Genomic DNA, 8,416 nt, shown 5'->3' with positions numbered 1-8,416 from the left:
CCAGGCTCTTGATGCCCCTCAATGTCTACACTCACTGTCTGAGTGGCTTCCCTGGCACTTAGTATGCACGACCTGTGTCATTATTGTCATTTTGTGAGGCTATACTCATTTATCCAACGGGACTCAAAACAACATGAGGAATGTCCCACAGTACTTTCTTCACATATAGAAAGAAATCCCTCAGAAGCTAATGTTTCTTGACAGATGATTTGGGTGTTACCCCCTTGGCCTAAGTGGATTTTGAACAGAGCCCATCAATGTCTTAACACAAAGGAATGAGTTAAAGAGAAGATTCAAAGTATTTTAGGGTAAAAAGCTTGCTTGGGATTCTGTCAATTCTCATTAAGGGAAAAGAAAAAAGGGGAGAGGCAATGAAATAATATTTACTAAGCACCAAGGCACAATACATAGTAGTCACTTTTCATGCCTTGTCTGAAAACTCTGTGAGGTAGTAGTATTATCGTTCTTATTTTTCAGATGAGAAAATGAGACTCAGAGAGATTAAGTGACTTGTCAAGGACACAGAGCTATTAAGTGAAGAATGGAGGCTCAAACCCATGTTTTCGTGATCATAATCCATATAGTTTCCATTCTGCTTAGAGCCTCTCCTCTCTAATCTCTAAGCCATGTTTAAACGAATGATTTAAAATGAGCCTGTGGATGTTAACATTAGATGAGGTATAGTCATGTCTAGAAGACAAGAGCAAAGGCTTCCAGCTTCCGAGGGATTGTTAACCTTAAACTTTTGGACCCCAGAGACTCTACGAATAGCTCTCAAGAGGTTCCCTTGAAATTGAAAGCAAAAAGTGTGTTGATGTGCATTTTCCCTGGGAGACAGAAAGGGGCCATAGCTTTCGTCAGTTTCTCAAAAGTATCTGTTGACTCAAAAAAAGTATAAGGGCTTCCAGTTTAGAGGGACAGAAGACAGATTCCCAAAGGAAGTTTCATCAGTGGACTTCGGATGGGGAGTTTGTTCTGGATTGTTGACGTTAGAATTTCATGGGCCTTCAGTGGGGCGTCAGTCAGAAGATCTCTCAAAATCTCTTTGGAGCTCTAGATTCAGAATTTCATGGCTCCAAATCCATGGAGACTGCAGTCTGCAGGCCCATCCTACAGCAGGTGATAAATTGGATGTGACAGAAGGTGGATGGTACAGGAGCCAGGAGCTGTAGGATTTTTCACTTGGCAAGGGCAGATCCTGAGTGAAGCTCTGCCCTCTTGGGTTAATGCATTCCGGCATTCTTGCTGATGGCAGGGGAAAGGAGGAGAGGATGTGTCCAGGCTGCAGAATGCACTGAGTGCAAAGTCCAGATTTAGATGATCCAAAGGGTTGTCGTGTTCACTTTTATAAAGACAGGTCGTTTATCTTGGGCAGGCGGAGACCTTCTTCCTGACTTCTTTTACTCAGAGTGATTTGACTTCTAACATGTTTGAAAAACAAACACATCACAGTGAATCTGTTGGTTCCTCCATGCATAAAGTGGCTGTTTAAATTGAATTGGACTGTGAAAAATACTCTAAACATGACCCAGTGATCTGAAATATTGGCCAAAGGAGGACGGATGGCTTCTGTGTAGTATAGTTTACTTTATGTCTTCCCCTACTCAAGCACATTCTAAACGCGAAGACTCATATTAGGTTTGCAGCCCACTTTCTTCACCTTGAAATCAGAAATGGAAAGTGAATGAGTCTAGAGATGACCTGGATTCTAGCTGGTCCACATCTTTGTGATTTTGATCATTTAACATTTTTTTCTGTCCCATCATAATGCATTTCATTTACTTATTCTATTGTCCATCCATCCATCCGTCTGTCTGTCTATCATCTGTTCGACTAACATGTCTTGAGTTTCAGTTGTTAACTAACACTGCAACTGGGAATACAGCGATGACTAAAACATAGTCTCTGAGCTCTAGATGCTAGAACAGTGCTTCTCCATGTTATTGTGCACACAAATACCAAGGAATCTTGTTAAAGTGCAGATTCTGAGTTGTAGGTCTAAGGTCGGGCCCAGAGTTCTGCATTTTTAAAATGCTCCCAGGTGATGCTGATGCCTCTGGCCCAAAGACCACACTTCGAGGAATGAGTGGCTCTGAGGGCTCTCAGCATGTCCCCCCATCTTCTCAGCACTATTGTGCTGATCCTGTGGGTTAATGTGTGTAAAGGTACTTTAAGAAAGAAGAAGTACTTGCCAAATAGAATGTTTGTTCTTGCAGTATGTCCTTTCTGGGTCTCTAGCCCATTAGGTAATGTAAATGGTTTCTGTTGGAAGTGTTATGTGGCCTCCTGGTTGGCTCAGTGGAATTGGGGGCCAAGCCAGGCTACAAGGATACCAGAAGATTCGAATTTTAATTTAGATTCAAAGTTAGATCAAGCAGTTACTTAAGTTAAGCCCCCTCTCCCCACCTTCCTTTCCTTCCTATTTTGTCTGAGTTTTTCTATGAAAGACATTTTCTTTTTTCCCTAGATTGTTCAGAACAGTGCTTCTGCAGGGAGATGTGATTTTGTCATTTAGCTAATTGGCAAGATTGGAAGCCATAATAAATAGCCAAGTATTTAATCGAAGATTAATTTGTAAGTAAGTAACTATGTTAGCCTGATAAGGAGAAAGCATTTCTGTCTTTCATGGGAAAATGGTCATGTTATGCCTAGGGTGAGCGTAGTAGCCCTTCATGAGCCAACACAATATGGACCCAAGGGAAGGCGACTTTGTGTTTCACGCATGTTCATCTTCTGAGGTATCTGTTGCAAGGCAAGGTAGTGAGGGTGGGGATGTGAGGGGATTAAGTTTAGAGAAGCCAAGAAGCAGTTTATTCTAGTCTCATCTTTTCTGGCATCCTTAAGATATAAAAATCAAAATAAATTTGATTTTTAAAAGGAGTGGTACATCGATATAGCCTAGACTAAACTCAATAATAAAATTCTAAGTTGAAAAATTACCCGAGGGAGAAAAACATTAAGTCTTCAGACCCCAGAAGAAGGAAAAAATTTAAAATACATTTCGTTGATCTTGTCAGAGCATTTTTAAGTTTGCTATTTTTTCCTCGCTCTTTTGCCTTTGCAATGCAGAAATTCCGAAAGTTTGTTTGACCGTTGCACTAAAGAGTCATTGTAAGCAAAGCTGCCAGAAGATTTTTGTAGAGTAAATCATTTTTCAGCAAACCCTGACTCTCTTTGGCATATCAGTATCAAGAGGAAAGCCAGGAAGGAGAACTATTTTGTACTCTTATAAATCGACAATAGTCATGGTCTTGAAAAGTTGAGTGTCAAACGAATTTTGTAAATTGAGTCTTGTTTTTGAGTGTCCTAGGGAAATCCCATAAAAACAAAAGAGACTTTTAGTTAAGTGAATGCTTTCCTTTTCTCTCGTTTTACAATTAAAGAAACTTTTCTAAGTCTGAATTTTTGTATATTTTGTCTGCTTAAAGCAGGGACCACCTGTGGATAAAGAGAAGAGAAGGCAGGGTAATTTGTCCTGATCACAGTTTGCGAGGTTCTGGGAGAACATTTCAGAGTCAGGCCAGATGCAGGAAGTCTTAGAGCAACGTTCTTCATGGAAGGCCTTCAGGAGCGGGGTCAGTCTTACATGCTGTGGTGGCCAGGACATGAGGAGGGGGCAGATCAGAGCTTTGGGGCCAGACTGACCTGGGTTTGACTCCTGACTCCATCACCTGCTGTATCCTTCTAGAGAAGTCATCGGACCTCAGCATACTGTAGCGACTCAACTATATAACGCCGAGGCTATTTCCTTTAGAAGCTTTTTAAGGGATGAAATGTGATTGTGCCAGGCAAATAGCAGATGCTCAATAAATGGGAGCCACATTTAGTAGGGGGCTAGGTTCTTTGAGTTGTTTGAGCCTCATGAGAATCTTTTTCCCCACCTCTGGTTCCCCTGGGTCTAGATCTAGGCGATCTAGTTGGTGGCAGTATAGGCTCTGGCTTTCCAACCGATCCTGCAACATGCTATTGCTCCATCCCTCCCATGTTCTCTGGCATTCTTGGGGCCCGGTGAAGCTTTTCAGAGAGAAAGAGAAAGGAAGAGAGAGGCTGAGGGAGACAGAAAGAGAAGCAGCTGAGTAAGCTGATGACCATGCCGTTAAATTATTTTGATCAAGATTTAACTGATTTCTTTCTGTGAACCCTGCAGCCCCACTATTGATCTCTAAGCACTAAAATCAAATAGGAAGGCACCTTACTGTCATAATTCAGATGTGCTGGCCAACTCATATCCTGGAGTGAATTTTGAATGAGAAGACACAGGTAAGATTTCTATGGAGGAGTCTTCTTTCCCAGAGGCTACTGAAATCTCTTTAAAGGACTTCCCATTGGTGGTGATTCATTACCTTTGCCTAAGAAAGAGAGGAAAGGCAGTTGGCCTGGTGACGTGACGTGGGTTTTGCAGTGAAAAACACTGGCTTTGGCTCCTGGCTCAGCCATAGCCTTTACTAGCTGTGGGACCTCAGGAATAGCACAGAACCTTTTCATTTACTTGTTTTTCGTTCAGTAACCATTTATTAGACACTTACTGTATACTGGCTCCTTGAGATAGCCCAGTGAGTAAGGTACACCTGATACCTATTTCAGTAATACAAAGTAGTAATCCAGATGTGGAGGGCTGGGTGGGTGGGATGAGAGGAGAGAGGCTTAGGAGGAGGGCCTCAGACATCCTCCAGCTGCAGACTGTGAGCCTGTGGCTGGACGTGGTTGCTTAGCTTCTCTAGTTACAATAGAATCTATGGATCAGGTAAGGATCAATTCCAAGGATCAATTCACTGCAGGCCGATAAGACGTTCGATGTGTTTTGGGGAATTGGCCATCGTCCAGGCCAAAGCAAAAACTTGCACTGTAAGCAGTAATTAAGAAGCGATTTGCCCTTGGCCCCTGTTCCTGGGATGAATGCCAGCCCCTGTGAGCCTTCAGAGCTGCTGGCCTCAGGAGCCGGCTCAGATGGGGACAGGTGACATGCGCCTGCATGTGCTGCAACTCATGTAGGCCTTGGCAGAATTCTGTCCTAGTTCCAGGCCCACCTCATCTGGTGTTCCGGTCTGTGGGTGAATACTGCTGGAAAGGGGCTTTAAGGGCTCAAAGGTGAGTCTGCCCAATATGCCACTTTTCCAGGTCAGCGTCGTCCTGTGGAAAGAACTCCAGACTCTGGTTAGGGCTTTGGGAGTATCCTTAGCAACCTGTGTGAACCTGGCCATGCCACGGCCATGCTCTGGGCCTCAGTTTTCTCCTCTTCTCAATGGTCAGGTAGGTCTTGTTTGTCTGATCATAGACCCTGGGAGACGGTGCGACACAGACAGCGTCCCTGCCCTCATGAAGCTTCCAGTCCGTTTCACCGCTCCGTGCCCTGTTAGCTCAGGAATTCTCAGGTTCTGTGACAATAAACACTGAAATCTGAAGCATCCCATTTTGCAGAGAAGATAGTGAAAATAAATTTGGGGACAAGAAAGGGGGAAAAACATGGAAGGAAGCAGGACTTTTTGGTGACTCCAACATATGAACATCTTGCAGATCTCTGTGTAATATGTGCACGGACGTACTTTTTGCCTGTGGAAGCTTAAAATCATTCTGGTATGTTTAAGAAAATAGTGGGAGGGGAAGAAGAAAAACAGATGGGGAAGGGGAACAGAAAGGCACATTTCCTTTTGTCTTTACTCATGGTCAGATTATTTCACAGGAAGGCATAATTTATGTACCTCTATGCAAATGATCATGCAAATGAGCCGGTTTCCTAGGGTTAGTTGTTTTTCCTTTCCCCACTCACGAAGCCAGTAGAACTGCAGCAGGGAGTGACTCACTGTTTGACAATCAAAACATCCCCCAATCTCAAAGCCCTCTCCCCCAAGGCACACGTCTTTCCGTGGGGCTGCCCTTAAGACTCCTAGGTAGACCCTGTGGCAAAACACAACTTTCCAGAGGCAGGCACCCCAGCCAGGAGACCACAGAGGAAATGGGAGAACTGAATGAAGAAGTCACCGGTCCCTTGGTTCAGAAATTCACATTATTGTGTGGCAAGATTTGCTACCCTGCTGTTCTGAGGGGCGGATATCTCTTTCAGAATAAAAATGAACTTGGTCAATTAGCTGAGTAAAGACACCTTTTTCATTCCTGGCGAGGCTAATACAGACCCTGTGGAGGTGCAGGGAAGGTGCTTCTCAGGATCTTGGTTCTCACGTTTCCTCCCCCAACTCTGTGTCTGCCCCCTACCCATCCCTGTTCTTATTTCCTTGGATGAAGAAATTACATTTTCTATAATCTAAAGCAGAACTGACCACTTAATAACAATAGCTTACATTTATAAACTGATTTGCAATTTACACAGCTTGTTCACATATTTTTTTTTCCTGTTTGCTCTTTGACATGTCTCTTTGGAGGTAGGTAGGTCCGTACTTACAATTGTGGAAACCTCAGCTCAAGGAGATGACATGGCGTGCGTGGAATAGGAGTGATGGGTGGGAAATCTAACTCTATATTCTGTGCTTCCTCTCCACAGCAGCGTGTGTGTGTGTGTGTGTGTGTGTGTGTGTGCGCGCGCACGTGTGTGGTGGGGTGTGCGTGTCTGTATGTGTGTGTGGGGTGGGGTGTGTGTCTGTATGTGTGTGTGTGGTGGGATGGGTATGGTGAGGTGTCTGCCTGTGTACATAGCAGTGAGGTCAGGGATGTGCAGTGGTGATAGAAGTGGAGGAAACTGTCACCTGTACTGGCTCGTGCTGGGATGGCAGGTACAGAGGCCTGTGGACCTGTCCATCTACCTTCCCAATCTGATCTGCTTATAGGCCCACAGCTCCACTATTGTGCCTGGGCCTGGCTGTCCTTATGAGACCGGCTTGCACTCACAGTTCAGTTATGGACGTCCCTAGGGGATACCATGGTCTGCCAGGTGGAGGTGTTGGACAGGGCAGGGCATAGCTACCTTCCAAGACTTCAACTCCAAAAGGCCAGGGACACTCCCAAGCCTCCTGGGCTCCCTTCAGTGACAAATGTATGATTTCATGATGCGATTTTTGGAAGCCCTTCCTGATCTCTCTGTGATTTCCAGCCTGCCCCATCACGTGGGTTAACAAGCTCCATACATTTGTAAGCTGCTGTAAACTTGTTCCCAAATCACCTCCTTCAGATTTCAAGGGAGATCTGCTTGTTCTGGTGTTCTGGGGTTTGTTAAACAAGTTTGTCTCCATCGATCCATCTCACTGAGATTTCTGGATTCCCATCATCATCATCATCATCATCATCATAGTCATCATAATCATCATCCCTTCGGCCTTCCTAGGAAACCCCAGGGTGTGTCTTGAGTAACAGAACGCATCTTTGTCACACAGTCTGCACTATTTGCATGTGCTTGCTCTGTGTACCGACACAGGGCTGAAAACTTTATATGCACAATCTCACTTAAAATATGTTTTCACTTTTTTTTATCCAAATAATGGATGTACATAGCTAACTGAAAGCCACAGTCCCTTGCCCATCCCTTCCACTTCTTGATCCCAGTCTCAAACAAAGCTACTGTAATTGTTTCTCTGTTTAAGTCTTTGGGTGGTTGCCTTTATATCTAAATATTAATTGATGTTCTCATTTAATCTGCAGAGCAATCACATGAGGTAGGTGCTATTATCTACACTTTACAGATGAAGAATCCTGAATCTTAAAGGGGACACATGGATTGCCTAGGGTCACTTGAGCTGGGAAATGGCCAAACTGAGTCTCAACTCCAGATCTTTACTTGACTCTAGGTCACTGTACAAGAGGTGACCCCATGCTTTCCCTCTCTTTCAGCCCTGGTGCTCCCTGGAGCCCCGTCCCCCATTGCCATCCCCAGTGTTGTTCTCTGGCGTCCAGTGTGGCTTGGCTAGTGATTGGCACAGCACCTTCTAGTTTCAACCCACTTCAAAGTGTGGCTTTCTCCTGGCTAAACAGGCCGATCTGGCCTCTGGTATCTCAGCGCAGCACCATCCTTGGTTTGAACAAACCACTTGTAACTCTAGCGCTGGGAACATCAGGTTATTTCTCTCAGAAGTGATGCTCCCAGTATGACGGAGGTGAACTGGCTGGGATAGTCTTGTGCCCAGTGACGTTTACTCCTCCTGCCCCAGAGGATGTGCCTCACTGGAATTAACGTGTTGTGTAAGTCTCCCAGTCTATGGTATTTTGTTATAGCAGCCTGAGCTGACTAAGACAAATTGAAATGTGAAAAGGTAGACATAGCTGTAAAATTAAGTAGTATCATTAATGAGCATATATTTTTTTATAATATACTTTAGAACAGTTTTAGATTTACAGAAAAATTGCACAGATAATACAGCGTTCCCATATACACGGCACCCAGTTTCCCCTATTATTAACATCTTCCATTAGTATGGTACATTTATTACAATTAATGACCCAGTGTTGATACAGTTCCATTAACCACAAGTCC

At 44.2% G+C, this 8,416-nt stretch overlaps 1 protein-coding gene across 1 annotated transcript in view; it reads left to right on the top strand.

Annotated features, from left to right (window-relative positions):
• LOC105301010 (ankyrin-1-like) overlaps nucleotides 1-8,416 on the top strand; it is a 182,261-nt gene that overhangs the window by 36,807 nt on the left and 137,038 nt on the right. The gene's annotated exons all lie outside the window — the stretch shown is intronic.

The sequence above is a fragment of the Pteropus vampyrus genome, unplaced genomic scaffold, assembly GCF_000151845.1.
Source record: "Pteropus vampyrus isolate Shadow unplaced genomic scaffold, Pvam_2.0 Scaffold8, whole genome shotgun sequence".
NCBI classification, from domain to species: Eukaryota; Metazoa; Chordata; class Mammalia; order Chiroptera; family Pteropodidae; genus Pteropus; species Pteropus vampyrus.
The sequence above is the reverse complement of the archived record's forward strand: the minus strand, read 5'-3'. Positions and strand labels throughout refer to the sequence as shown.